Source organism: Trachypithecus francoisi, unplaced genomic scaffold (assembly GCF_009764315.1).
Source record: "Trachypithecus francoisi isolate TF-2019V2 unplaced genomic scaffold, Tfra_2.0 Lachesis_group8, whole genome shotgun sequence".
NCBI lineage: Eukaryota > Metazoa > Chordata > Mammalia > Primates > Cercopithecidae > Trachypithecus > Trachypithecus francoisi.
The window spans coordinates 57935000-57945199 of NW_022681473.1; the positions used below are offsets into that span (position 1 = coordinate 57935000).

Genomic DNA, 10200 nt, shown 5'->3' on the forward strand with positions numbered 1-10200 from the left:
AGGTCCTGAGCTACCTCAATGGGTTATTCTAACAGCCTGTGCTCATAAGAAGTTCCTCCCTGTCCCTCCAACCTGCCCTTCCCAGCCAGAATCATCCTGAACGAACAGTTTTACCATGTCTTTTCCATACTTGAGTATGGAACCTTCAATGTCATCAGAATAAAATTTAAATTATTTGGCTCCAATTTTCAGGGCCTTCCATGATCTCTTCCCAGCCTGAGATTCCATCCTCACCTCTCCCAGTGTCCACCCAACCCCCTGACTCTAGCCATGAGGGCTCACTCTTCAGTGGGCCTGTCCTTCCTCCCACTCTTTCAGTTTCTGCTCCTGCTCCTTCTCTCATCTACCACACGAAATAACCAGCCCCTTTCCCTCTTTACTGAGGTAAACATTGCAAAGCCAGCCAGCTTAAGGCCCATATCTACCACAGACTCTTCCTGAACATCTGCTAACTGTGAGGCCACACACAACAGCTGATAGAGCCCTAAAGCAGCTCAGAGTTTGGAGGGGTATGGACAGAGACATACACATAAAGTGATGAAATAGCATCGCAGATCTTTATTTGATGTGATATGTATGTAACAGAAGAGTAAAAACGACTTAGGGGCAAGGGGGTTTCAAGAATTTGATCTATATCCTGAAGGATTAATAATCTTGTAGAACAGAGACAAAGGGCTTTCTGAGAAGATAAAAATAGTGTATGCAAAGGCAGATAGGCACAAAACAATAGAAATTATTCGGCTTCTCAGTTTGGGGAACAGTAGAGATGCAGCTGGAGAGCTAAAGTAGGGCCCACCACTGCAGAGACTTGAATGCCATACAAGGATGGTATATTTTATCCTATCAGAGAGACAGTCCTATACACTTCTGTGTCTAGGCCTCCCATCTACAGGTATGTTAGGGGTCATGATTACTATGCAACATAGAATAGGGTGATTAAAAGCATCATGCACAATGAATGCTCAGCTTTCAGTGTGCCTGAATGTGTACATATGAACAGGACAGAGAGAGGAAATGAAAGTGAGAATTACAAGGGAGAACCACGCCAAGGACCATAAGGCAAACAGAAATCATACATTTGCTGAAGACAAAGCTCAGAATCAGCAGTCCCCTGGAACTTGAGGCGCTAAGGAGATCTGGACCTAAAGTTAAACAGATTGTTCTAGGACAGCCTCTTTTAGAGGATTATTACCAGATGAGTGAGAGATAAGAATGAAGCTTGTGAAGATCCACAAAGTCAAACAAGACTTGACTTTAAGGGTATATAAAGGATAAAGCCCACCTTCCCCAGAACTACACATAGATTCCACAAAGACAGAGACACATAGGTGCCATCAAGCATTGGAACCAAAGAATGATACTAAGAAACATAAAGTTCAAGAGAAGTGGAGCTCCTCTGAAGAAGAAGGAAGCAGGAAAAATAGTGACTCAGGAATAAACAAAGCTGCCAAAAGTTTCAGCCTAGTTGTGCCCACACCAAATGGGGACTGAATGTCACATCTTGAATGGGGATGAACAGGCTGTAGAATGGAATAAATGTTTAAATACCTTATCAGTTGTGTTTATATTAGTACTTCCTTCTTATATTTTGCATTAGGATATCCACCAGAGGATTTCAAATAGGACAGCATCATAAACAGATTTGGATTTCAGGGGAAAAAAAAACAAAAAAAAAAGATCTTAGGGTCAAGTAAAAAACCACTTCCAAACTGAAAGATTCTCCCTGGGATCTGAAAGCTTGAAGAGATAAGTAACTCCTCCCTTCTCAGGCCCAGTCCCAAGGTGCAAGGCCTACTTGTGCCAGCAGCCTGTGTCAGCAAGACAGCAGAAGCAGGAAGAGAGCCAGCCGGAAGACACCTACCCTGCCTGGAAAACACGTATCCCCTGAAGATCAGGAGGTGGGCCATCTGAGTACCGCCTAGCAGCTACCGCAGACTGAGACACTTCTTGTCTACAGGAGACTATAAAACCCCTACCCCATCCTCATTTGGTGCTGATGCCATTTTAGGCCTCAGCCTGCCTGCACCCAGGCACTCAATAAAACAGCATGTTGCTCCAACCACCCCGTGTTATGTGTTGGGGCGCTCTCGGGGTATGAACCAATACAAGAACCTTTCATCTGGTGTTGAAACCCGGGAAGGGCTTGGGTCTGTGTCCCCCGTGGACCTACCCCTCTACGCTGGAAAGCAGGCCACAGCAGCTGAACAAAGGAAGCTCCCCAGCCCCTCTGTGCATGCACGTTGGTCACTGATCTCGCCTACTGGTAAGTTTCTCTGGGAACCCAGTTAACAGGGAAAAATCCGCTCGGTCTCTCTTGGTTTCTCCAGTCCAAAAATTCAACGTTGGTCCAAAAAGGCCCCAGCGTGTGCCAGGCACTCGCTGATCATCTGGTCTTAGGGGGACACCTCTAAACCATTTGACCCGGTTCCAGGAGCGAAAAAGACAGTGGTGACGATTGCTCCTTTTATCGTCTCCATCCGGCCATCCAGGACCATCTCCTTCTTCCCTGTTCTCCTGCGCCTACCCTCCGTTATGGGAAACTCCTGGTTCTCCATTCCAAGAAACAGCCCTCTAGACTGCCTCATAAAAAACCTGCAAACCTTAGGCCTCAGGCAAGATATCCGCCCTAAGCGCCTTGTCTTTTTTTGCAATTCAGTCTGGCCACAGTACAAATTAGGTAACGGTCCAAATGGCAGGCAAATGAAACATTTGACTTTACAGTTTTAACTAATTTAAGCAAGTATTGCCAACGACCAGAGAAATAGGGAGAAATTCCTTATGTCCAGACCTTTTTGCACTCAGATCACAACCCGACCTCTGCAATTCTTGCTCACCTGTTCAAATCCTTCTCCTCTATTCTCACCATCCTAATCGCCTTTCTCCTCCCAACCCTACCTCTTTTTCCCCGTTAGATCCAGCACACTGCTGTCCATCCCTCCCAGACTCTACCTCTCCTCTCAACCATCTTCTTTAACCCCACAAGCCTTCCTCTTTATCTTCTCAGCTGCACTCTTCCCAGCCGCCATCTTTCCAGTCACCATCTTCTCAGCTTCCATCTTCCCAGCTACCATCTTCCCAGTCAGTAGTACCCACTTCTTTTCCTACACCGTCCTCTCTTGAGGACAACTCTAGCATTATTTGTACTCATTCTCCTTCCTCACTGCCCTCTCCTGAAGCCTGTAAACCCATCCCGCCACCTTATGCCCCTATCTATACTCCACGGCCTATCAACTCAAATCCCCTTCCCCCTTCAAACCCTCAGTAGGAACCACTTCCAGCTTCTTCCTTCTCTCCTGCCCATACTTGCTCGAGCGCCATCTTTGGTTCATGCCCCACCCTCATTTCAGCACCAGTGCTAGAGTGCCTCCTTTGGGAAGTAGCAGGAGCTGAAGGTATTGTTAGAGTTCATTTTCCCTTCTCCCTCACTGATCTCTCTCAAATTAACAAAAGACTCGGTTCATTTCCAGAAGACCCTACCTCTTATATTAGGGAGTTTCAGTATCTTACCCAGTCTTATGAACTAACTTGGCATGACCTCTACGTTATCTTCTCTTCTACCCTCACCTCAGAAGACCAGGACCGTATCTGGACCCTAGCTTAGATGTATGCTGATACAGTTCATCACCAAGCTCCTGCCGAGCCTACGGGTGCAGAGGCAGTCCCCAACCAGGCCTCCCATGGGGATTATCAAGACAGGGCCTCTAGATGCTGCCATCGAGACCACATGATTGTGTGTCTCCTTGCAGAACTCAAAAAGGGTACCCATAAAGTGGTAAACTATGAAAAACTTCCAGAAATCACCCAAGCTCCTGACAAAAATGTAGCCCTTTTTCTCTCTCGTGTAACTGAAGCCATGAGAAAATATGCCAACCTAGACCCAGCCAGCCCAGAAGGAACCACTATCATAAACCTTCGGTTCATCTCCCAATCCATTCCCGATATGGGGCAAGCTTCAGAAGCTTGACGACAGCCCTCAAACCCCACAACGAGACCTTCTTAATTTAGCCTTCAAGGTCTTTAACAATCATGATGAGGAAAGTAAAAGGCAAAAACAGGCAGAGTTTCAAATGCCTGCCTCCACCTTCAGGGGCCCTGCAGGCCCACGGGGCCACAGCTCCACACAGAAGCCTCCTAGCAATCCACCTCCACCTGGCGCCTGTTTCAAGTGCGGCAATGAAGGCCACTGGTCCAGACAATGCCCAAACCCAGGTAAGCCCACTAGGTTGTGTCCCCTCTGCAGAGGACCCCACTGGAAGTCGGACCATGAGCAGCCCCTGCAAGGACCACCCCCATCCCTTCCCAAGCAGGCCAAAACCGCCTACTCGGATCTTGTCCGCCTTGCCAGTGAAGACTGACGGTGCCCTGGAATGGACGCCCCGGCAACTACCATTGCTTCATCCGAGCCAAGGGTAACCCTGATGGTGGCAGGTAGGCCAGTATGTTTTTTAATTGATACCTGGGCAACCTACTCTGCTTTACCTAATTTTTCAGGACCCACCCAGTCCTCCCACGTCTCTGTTGTGGGAATTGATGGACAAGCCTCCAAACCCCGAGCCACCCCTCCACTTTTCTGCTCCCTGCACACCTTTTCCTTCACTCACTCTTTCTTAGTCCTGCCCTCATGCCCAACTCTGCTTGTAGGCAGAGACATCCTTTCAAACTCCACACTACTCTCCACTTCCACGTTCCCTATAGTACACAACACATCAACCCAGACCCCTCCGAGGCTTCTAATTTTCTTCTACTCCTGCAACCTCCCACTCTAAAACCTGCAACCTTTCCTTATCCCCCATCTGTAGTTAACCCCGCTGTTAGGGATACTTCCACACCCTCAGTTGCGAAACACCACACCCCTGTCTAAAGACCCCACACTACTGAAGTCAATCTGTGCCTCCTAGGCACCACCTCCCAAAAAGCTGAACTCATCACCCTCACTCGAGCTCTCACTCTAGCAGCCGGACAACAGTTCTCTAATTTTGGAAGATTTAAAACCCTGGTAGGGACAGTAATCTTCATCACTGGGTTCCTCCTTTTCCTCCTCTGTGTTATCTCACTAATAATAAAAGCCACTAAAACTCTTGTTGAAACTACAGTTAGCCACCGGACAATTCAGATTATGCTCCTGCTACAGTGACACGATGGATACCAACCCGTCTCTCAAGAATATCCTAGAAATTAAGTTTTTCTTTTTCCAAGGAGCCCATGCCACCCCTATGTCACGCCTGAAGTAGTTATTGAGACGGTCACTCCTTATCCCTTTTTACTATAACCAAATAGACAGGAATGAAAGATTCTCCCCGGGGTTTGAAAGCTTGAAGAGATGAGTAACTCCTTCCTTCTCAGGCCCAGTCCCAAGGCGCAAGGCCACTTGTGCCAGCAGCGTGCATCAGCAACATAGCAGAAGCAGGAAGAGAGCCAGCCAGAAGACACCTACCCTGGCCAGAAGACATGTACCCCATGAAGATTGAGAGGGAGGCCGTCTGGGTACCACGTAGCAGTTACATCAGACTGAGACACTTCTTGTTTACAGGAGACTATAAAACCCCTGCTCCGTCCTCATTTGGTGCTGATGCCATTTTAGGCCTCAGCTCACCTGCACCCAGGCGCTCATTAAAATAGCATGTTGCTCCATACCGCCTCATGTTGTCTGTTGGCGTGCTCTCTGGGTTTGAACTGATACAAGAACCTTTCATAAACTTTACCTTAAGTATTACAGTCTAAAAGCCATACGATTCCTCAGGCCCAAAGCTGAATCTTCCCAGCATTGTTTCTCCCTCCTCACTTGTCGTTCCATCTAATCAGTCTATAGACTGTCCCATTCCCCAGTCCTCTGTCCTACAGATTCTATCTCTCCGAAGTCTCCCTACCTGTCCCCTCCTCACCACTCTCTCAGGCCCAAAATAAGGCCTCATCCCTTCGACCCTGAATCAGCCTCCCAGTTTCCTATCCAGCCTTGCCGCCCCCACTGTCTTTTTCCCTTGGACTTTGCTTCCCACCACATTGCCAGAACTTTGCCGTTGCAGCAGTGGCCTTCGGATTTGTCAACAGAATCACCTGGGGGAACTTGGTAAAAACATCCCAGAGTACTTAATCTGGACATTTTACAAAACTCCCCAGGCGATTATGAGGCAGTTTGCAAACTGCTACTCTAAATTCTTGCTATACATAGGGAAATGATGAGCAAGATCCTGGGAATCTGTTAGCAAGGCAGAATGTCAGGTCCCACCCCTGACCTATGGAATTGTAATTTGCATTTGAACAAGATGCCTGCAAGATTCTCAAACTTGTTAAAGTTTGAGAAGCTCTGCTCTACTGTGTTGTCAGACCGTGCACTCCACAAATATTTACTGGATTTTCTCTGTATCAGGCTAGGAATTGGGAGGGTTAAGGACCAAGGTCTTTGACTTTGAGAAGTTCACAGAACCATCAGTCAGTCCCCTGCTGTGCCTTCAGACCAAGTCCAGACTTCTGCACTGGACAGCTGGCACCATTTTCCAGCCTTATCAGCAGCTTTACTGTCTAGCACTCAACATAAGAGCCAAGCTGGACCACTGGCCACTTCTCATGGTGAGTCCATGCCTGCCTGCCCACACAGTTGTCACAGCCCAGGCCACACTCTACCCTTTTCTGCCTCGAAAAACCCAGAAGGGATCCTTTGAGGTCCATCACATAACCCTTTCTTAACATTATCCCAGATTTTCCCGCTCAGATGAAAGACAGGAATTCCCATAACTTTGTTCCTACCGTCTTCATGTCATTGATCTCATTCCACTTAATCTTAAAGTGCATCTCCCTTAGCTACCCAGTAAAGAAGGCATCATGATGGTAAGCAGCTTGTCTCTCCAGTAGCAATAAGCTAACAACTGTCACATCACCAAATCTTAAAATAGTATTACTAATAATTGAAATATGTTAAATAAAACACGGATATATGCAATCAGTGAAAACCTCATCAGTCATCCCCATCTCCCACTTCAATGTCAGACATTAATTTAAGCAAAGTGCAAATGGGTTGCCTCTCTTAAGCCAAAGAGAGAAATAATTTCTAAATTAGGTAACACTTAGAGTTTTCCATACACCTATAATAATGAAAGACTGAATATGCTGAAGATGAATTATGTCTAAAGCCCACTACTTTTCTGTAGTTGACCATTTAACTTCACATAATACACTATAAAATTTGAAAAAAACTTCAGATTTGTATTATAATCAATTAAGGAGGGGTTGAGAAAGGAGAGAGATGAAGAGAAAGACCGGAGAGAGATGAAGAGAAAGACAGGAAGTAGACCAAAATATAGAAATGCCTGTCTTAATCCTACCCAAACGCTGGAAGTTCTGTTCTCTAGTTACATATCTTATTTTCATCCGAGGAAAATCTGCGGGTCTGAAGTCTGATGTGATGAGGTGAAGAGGAGCCCACTTTTAAATAGGACCGTCCCCATCCTGCAATCTACGGGGAGGCAGTGGTTTTAGATTTTGAAAAGTGTGCTGTATTTTTGCACTTACACTACAGAATTGGCTTTAGCCGAGGCGCTGCATCTAAACACAGGCTGTGTCCAACAGAGAATTGCCTGGGCTGACAGACCTAAAGCTTCCGCAACCTCCTTAGGCTCCCTAGTCCACACCGCTGCTCCCCGGCTGAGCAGGGCTGAGACGCGCCGCACAGAATTCAGGGACCCCACCTCCCTGCGCATCTCCAGGGCCACGCTGGCACCTGCAGGAGTGCGGACTGTCCGCTGATCCCAGGCAGGGTGGGGTGGAGATTCGCAGCCAACCCACAGGAGTTCTGCCCTCCTCCCAGGCTTCTGGCCAGTGGAGTTGCAGAAGGGTCCCCGTCCTCGAGCCTGGGACCCGCTCCGGGGCTCACGGAGACACTGACCCACACGCCCCCGTGGTTCGTAGCTCTGGGGGCGCTCCACTCCCCAGGCAATGCTCCCGACGGGGATCCCAACCCCGACCGCGCGGCGAGCCCGGGGTGTGGGGAGGGCCCACTGACCTGGGTGCTGGGCCGCGGCTCCTCTCCGGGCGGCTCAGGTGTGCGGGCCGCTCCCGTGTCCCTCACACCTTCAAACATGGGAGCCCAGAAACGAGCGACAAGCCACTGGCCCACCGACCAACTGCCGGACCAAGTGCCCGACCAACCAGCGAACCGACCGCAGACGCCGGGGCCGGCGCTCACGTGACGGGGCGGGGATCTGAGGGAGGCTCTTCCCGAAGCGCCGCGCCCCCACCCCGGGACCTGCCACAGGGACCACCCTCTCGGGCACCGAAGAAGCCTGCTGGGACCCGTCCGCCAGAGTTCCTGTTCCCCGGGGACCGGCCTGCTCAGCCCTGCCCCTTCGAACCTGCCTCGTCCCCACCCTCTGGGCCGCGCCGTCCCGGCACCAGCCCCGCATCTCTCCGCGGATCGCGCCCCCTCCCGGGAGCCCCGCCCCGCCCCGTTCGCCCCGTTCGCCGCACCTCCTCCTCCGCACAGCTCCGGTTGCTGGGAGGCCCGGGTGGGTCCCCAGCGCTCTGGCTGCCAGTATCCTGGGCTTCTCCAGCCCTTCAGCCGCCGTTCTCCGGTCACAGGGAATGAAAGTGAGGAAGAAGGAAACTGTGTCGAGAATTGCGAAGGGAGAAAGCATAGAAAACCCACATTAGAGGCACACCCAGAGCAGCAACCCTTCGGAGCATCCCGACTTCCTCAGGCCGCGTGGGATCCCAGCAAAATTGAAGTGGTCTCTGAGCCGTCCTCCCTAAGCAGGTCGGAAAGCTCCGAATCACCCCTGGTCCCGCCGCGCTCCACTCGCGACCTGGGGTGGTGGAGGTCCCTCTAGTGGTTGGCACCAAACAAAAGTTCTGTCTTGCGAAGAGCCGAGGTCAGGAAGCATTTCCCTGTGCCCAGCACCAAGGATCTGGGACCTTAGGTCCAAGAAAAGCGTTGGCAATGTCTGACCACAGGAATGGGTTCTCGAACTGGGGAGGACTGAACGCTGGAGACCTGGTCCAACCCCTACCTCCAGTGTGTGGCCTGAACCCGTTTTGGTTGTACTACTACTAGGCTGTAGTCCTGCCCAGGCCTGCAATGACTGGCTGCTGTTAAGCTGTTTAAAATCCCTGTAGGCCTCCGATGGCAGCGACACCAGGGACTCTGGCATAGTCCCCAGCTCTGGCAGGAGTCACCACAGCTCTGGCCTTTAGTTTTCTACGGGCTGGAGTGTCAACAAACTCCACAGGATACAACTTTTTCAAACCAAATTTACCCTCGCGGTCTGAAATGACCAGTGGGCCCAGGAGACTTTTACATGTGAACAGAACCTAAGCCACCCTGGCAAATATGAGACGTGTGGTCACTGCAGGAACCTGGCCAGCAGCAGACCAAAGCACAGCCAGCAGGGGAAGGCTGGGGCCCACAAGAGTTGTGTTACAACAGGACACCCTTCAGTTCTCTTTCACTTCCTTAAAATAGCAGCAGAGAGGCTTTTGTAGACCGATGCTGCCACAGTTCACAAGAGTTCGTGGCTGTTTCCAAATCCCACACTTTAATGCCCTAGTGGACCCACTCCCTTATCTCAGCCTCCAGAAACTGCTAGCCTGTTCTTAAAACGATACAATCACCTTTTTAAATGTTCTAAGTCACCGGCTCTGGAGCTTCTTTGCACTTTGGAACCACATTGCGGGAAGGGACTTTAAAAATACTGATGTCTCGATCCATCTCCAGAGGTTCTGATTTAATGGTCTTGGGGGTATGGCCATGGCATGAGGACTCTTAAAACTCCGCAGGTGATTCTTATGTGCAACAAAGTTTAAGAATCACTGATGTTGGTCATGTTGATGTCAGTCTTCACTTAAATCCAACAAGACCCCAGAGCTAAAAAGTTCACCTGAAAGAAACCCCATTCCCAGGCCTGCATACTGACCTGCCCTGGCTCACAAGAAGCAAAGTGGTCCCTTAACAGGGGCTTCCTGGAGAAAATGTCTTGACCTAAAAGAGTGATTCCAGCCGCAGGGATTTAAGGTAGCTACCAAGGTGAGTTGTTAGGGGCAGATGTGCCCCACAGAGCTGTCAATCAAATCATATCCCAGATGGAATCTAGAAAGCACATTTCAGGCAACCTCTCCTCTGTGCCTCCAAAGGAACTATGGTTGCAGGACTCACTCCTATTGATAAATCTACCCCATTATCCTCTGTGAGGCAGCCTACATTGGTTATATCTG

At 49.7% G+C, this 10200-nt stretch overlaps 1 protein-coding gene across 6 annotated transcripts in view; it reads right to left on the reverse strand.

Moving 5' to 3' along the window:
- PPFIBP2 (PPFIA binding protein 2) overlaps nt 1-8374 on the reverse strand; it is a 143781-nt gene extending 135407 nt beyond the window's left edge. For all 6 annotated transcript variants that reach the window (XR_004436128.1, XM_033206945.1, XM_033206932.1 and 3 more), the window contains exon 1: nt 7997-8374. The gene's annotated coding sequence lies outside the window, so the exon portion shown is untranslated. The remainder of the gene's footprint in view (nt 1-7996) is intronic.
- Nucleotides 8375-10200: the final 1826 nt, after the last annotated feature.